The 4,717-nt window shown below is 43.7% G+C and overlaps 1 pseudogene; it reads right to left on the bottom strand.

Moving 5' to 3' along the window:
- Nucleotides 1–4,285: 4,285 nt before the first annotated feature.
- LOC147708092 (5.8S ribosomal RNA) lies at nucleotides 4,286–4,439 on the bottom strand (annotated as a pseudogene).
- Nucleotides 4,440–4,717: the final 278 nt, after the last annotated feature.

Raw genomic sequence — 4,717 nt, 5'->3', positions numbered from 1 at the left:
TAGTGTTATTATTCTCCCTGAGCACTTCATATCTAAAGGGTTATTGTTATTGTATTTTCCTCATTTCTGAGTTCCATGCCTGAGCAGCAGATCCTTACATTAAGATTTAGTCTTACCAGCATTTGGTGAGTGCAGTACTTTATTCAGTTCAGCTTTGAATTCATCCATGTTTGTCTTAGTATCACAATGTGCTTACTTGATATATGTGTTTTACATTTTTTCAGGAATAGTAGAGTTCCTTGCCGCATTATTTTGTCAACGCATTTCGGACAACACTGGTACGGACGAGGTATGACTATATTCACATTCCCATTCATTTATTCATGAAATAAATGTAGACATATTATTTTACATGGTATCCTTATTCATGCAGGATACAGCCTTTTTCATTACAATACAGGCACGCCATTCTACTGTTTTCTTCAGTGCATTGCTATGTACTCCATTTCACATGTTTGAGGTGATCTATTAAAAGGGTCAACATCACTTTTAAAACCTTTTTTCTAAATACATCAAAACTTTATTAATTTTTGTTTTTAGTATTCAACAAGTTGCTTAGCCTTGATTTTACATCTCATTCTCACATTCTGCCCACGTTTTGTTTATTCAAACACTTTTTTCTTCATTCCGTGATTTGGGCTCATTCAACATCATGTATCAACATGTGAGTGCATCTATCACTTGTTGGGCTAAAAGATTTTCTTCTTGCACAGTTATGGCAAATAATATTTGAATGTATAATTTGAGATTTGTTCGATTACATAACATGCCCCAGAGGAAGGGACCACAGAGTAGGTGGAATTTGCGTAGTTGCGCTACGCAAAGCTCCGCAAAACAGTAAAAAATCTCTGCGAGCACGCAAAAGTTCTGCAAACACGTGGAATTGCTTGTTCCTCCCGTTCGCGATGCTTTTTTCCTGTTTGCGAACGCTGTTTGCATGCTCGGGGAGAAATATTGCTCGAAACACATTTTGAAAGCGCAAACAAGCAAAAAATTAAGCGAAGCCGCGGATTGCTGAATTTTTGGCAATTCCGTGTACTACACGGAACACAAAATTACCCAAATTACCCAAATTCCGCGAGCGGAACAGAATTTACCGCTCGGGCCTACCGCAGAGTCCCAAAATGCATTGGGCTTCGTGTTCATACTATGACAATCTGTTATTGTAAAGTCTGTAATTTTCTGTACACGGTTTGGTTTGGATTGTAAACCACAATAGTAATTTGAATGTTCTTTTTGTTTATTATCAAACATAGTACATGAGCTGATGTGTTCCATATGCTTTATTGACGAATAATAATCTGTACAACATACAACATAACAGAGTTTCTTTTATTGATTAAATTGGTTGCGTTTGGATTTAACTTGCAGAAGACATAGAATGGTTAGTTCTAAGGGAACAGTGCTCACCACATTCAGGGTTTTGATCCTGTTAGATTCTTAGGGCCCGATGTAGGTAAATCCCATTTACCGAATTTGAAATACCGAATTTTACCGATTCGGTATTTCAAAATCGGTAAATGGGATGTAGGTCCCAACATCTGGAATTGTTACCGATTCCTTACAAATTCGGTATTTACCGATTCGGTAAATACCGAATCGGTATTTGCTATTGAATCCTATGGGCCTTTGAAGCCCACAGGATTCAATTCAAATACCGAATCGGTATTTACTGAATCGGTAAATACCGATTTTGTCATGGGTGCAGGGGGTGTCACTTTGACACCCTCTAGCACCCCCAAAACGGGCATGTGTGCAATGTGGCACACAGACATGCCCTAAGGGCACGTCTGTCTGTCACATGGCACATGTGTACATGCACAGATGTGCATGTACACAGGAATCGGTATTTTACCATGGATTTGTATTCCATGGTAAAATACCGATTCTGTCAGCCATGTGCCAAAGGTAAATAGCCTACCTACATTGCATTTTCGGTAATTTTACCGAATCGGTAAATATTACCGAATCGGTAATTATTTTACCGATTCGGTACATATTACCGAATCGGTAAATTTACCGATTCGGTAATGATACCGATTCGGTAAAATTACCGAAAATGTGCCCCTACATCTCGATAGCCCTTTACCGATCGGAAACGGCCGAAAATCGGTATTTTCGGCCGATTCCGATCGGTAAAGGGCTACCTACATCGGGCCCTTAGTCCCTTGCTCACTTTGCTACTGGATTCAATCTAGACTGGCTGATGAAGGTGTTACCCAGAACCGGTCCCAGGATGCTTGCTTCCGGTTTAGGGAAGACTTGGCTTGGCTGTTTGGACTGGACTGTTCCCATAAGGCACAGGGTCAAGACTGATTTGCATATAGATGGGTCTTAACTGAGGTGGCAAAGTGAGCTAAAGAATGATGGTGGATTCTACCCAGATCTGTGACTGGGGGTGAGTGTCTGAAAAGTTTCAGCGCTCCGTCCATCATATCCTTGTGTTTGCAATGGGAGAGGTGACCACTACAGCTTTGGTGATACACAGACAGGGCCTGGCTCGCTTCCAGAGTTGCCGCCACCAGGGAGACGATGCCTCGTCCAGCAGCAGTGCATGCCCAGCCCTTTTTCGTGCTCCAGCCTGACTGATTACTTCCTTAGAGCCAATTCTTATCCCAAAGTTCTGAATCTAATTTGCCGACTTCCCTTATCTCCATTGTTCCAACATACTAGCGACTGTTCAACTTGGAGAACTGCCACAGATATGGGTATGGCATGGCACAAGATTTACATCATCTCCCCTGGATTTTCAAGGACCAGCAAGAGCTCACCAGACGCTGATGGAACCACAATGCTTTCCAAGGCTGGAGTCCCTCTTTTGGGGCAAATGCATTCCAGGGCACCCTGCACTTCAACAAAGAAAAAGAACACTCTCTGGGGCTCCCAAAGGCTGCTCTGGGATCATATGTGTTACCACATTGGAAGCTGTAAGGGTGGCCATCTCTGCCAGTCCAGGTTCGAGGATCTGAACCGGACTCCCTATTGATCAGCTGAGGACAATAGAGGCCATCGCCTGTCCCTTCTGAACAGCACTCGCCCATCCCTTAAGATCAACAGGCCCATGTACAAATGCTATTCACATGGAACCCTTCCCCATTTTTCCCTTCAAAGTTTTCCCAAAAATATTTGCTATTCCAATCAAGATTTGCAACTGCTGCTGCCATCATCACCTTTGGTTTTGCTTTGTTCACTCTAAGTTGGCTGGGTATGCCCAGACGTGGGTACCTTGCTCACTTTGCCACTGGATTCAAGCTAGCCTGGCTGATATCGGCTGATTAGCCAGAAACCGGCCCCAGGATGCTTGTTTCTGGTCCAGGGAAGACATGGCTTGGCAGTGCAGGCTGGACTGTTCCCATGAGGCACAGAGTCAGACTAATTTGCATATGGCCATGTCGGAACTGGGGTGGCTGAGTGAGCTAAAGAATGATGATGGATTAAACCCAGATCATTTGACTGGTGGTGAGTGCATACAATGTTTAACACTCTGTCCATCATCCCCTTTGGTTTTGCTTTGTTCGCCCTAAGTTGGCAGGATATGCCCAGATGTTGGTCCCTTGCTCACTTTGTCACTGGATTCAAGTTATCCTGGCAGTTGACTGGGGGTGAGTGCTTGCAATGTTCAACACTCTGTCTATCATCCCCTTTGGTTTTACTGTGCGACTCCCCCTGGGCCACCGACCAGAGCAGAGAGCCTCCTGCTGCCCAGAAGTCTTCCCAGCTGATACGGAGCTGTACAGTGCACTGCTGCAGAGGAAATACATAATGTAGGGACCAGGTGCACCACAGCAGTGGACCTGTGGAGGTGATCCACCTTTTCTGGCAACCAACCTTCTGACTAAGTTGAATTTTCCGGGTGCACTGCACGGATCTCACCTATTTACCTCTCAACGAATTCACGGCCCATTGAACTCTTTCTTCAAAGTTCTTTTCAACTTTCAATTAAGATATTTGTTGGCCATCTGTCTCACACCCGTATGTAGCCTTAGATTGAGTTGTGGGCTGCGTTCCCAAGCAACCCGACTTCAAGAAGAACAGATCCTGGGGCTAGTTTGAAAGCTTTTTGCATTTCTTAACGTGCTGAATCCTAATTTCAGCCCATTAAGTATTGCAAAACAGCTTTTTTATATGTACAAAAGCCAAAAAACAGTCACAATTTGCGATTTCTACCTTATGAAAGTTGCAAATTGTGACTGTGATTTAGGAAACGCAAGGAGGGCAAAGGAAGCAGCGCCTCCTGCGACAGCCCCGGCTACTCACTGGGAGAGCCCTACAACTGACATTCAAGTAACCCTTAGACTAGTCTAACCCAGGGAGGAACCTAGGGTGGCAAGGTTCTTTCGAAGTGTTGATGATCAATGTGTCCTACAATTCACGCTAATTCTCTCAGCTAGCAGCGTTTTTCATTGACACGTAAGGGGATTGATCCACTGCCAAACGTCATAGGTAACATTTAAAATGTTTGTCCACTTGTGGATGGAGAAGAGGTAGGAGGAAGTCACCACTGATAGATGATATTTACATAGCTCTACAGTCGCAGTGGAACTCTTTTAGTTCTGAGGATTTCTCACGAATTAAACGACTAGAAGCTTGGAATAAAGACTCCCCTCAGTCCTTAGAACATTTCCCTGCTCCTTCTTTGGAGGATCTTAATAGCCTGTTGGACAAAACAAAATCGTCTTCCCCACTTGATCCAGTTCCTCTGAAACAACTTAAGAAC

The sequence above is a fragment of the Lissotriton vulgaris genome, chromosome 6 (genome assembly GCF_964263255.1).
Source record: "Lissotriton vulgaris chromosome 6, aLisVul1.2, whole genome shotgun sequence".
NCBI lineage: Eukaryota > Metazoa > Chordata > Amphibia > Caudata > Salamandridae > Lissotriton > Lissotriton vulgaris.
This window is presented reverse-complemented; position numbering and strand designations above follow the sequence as displayed.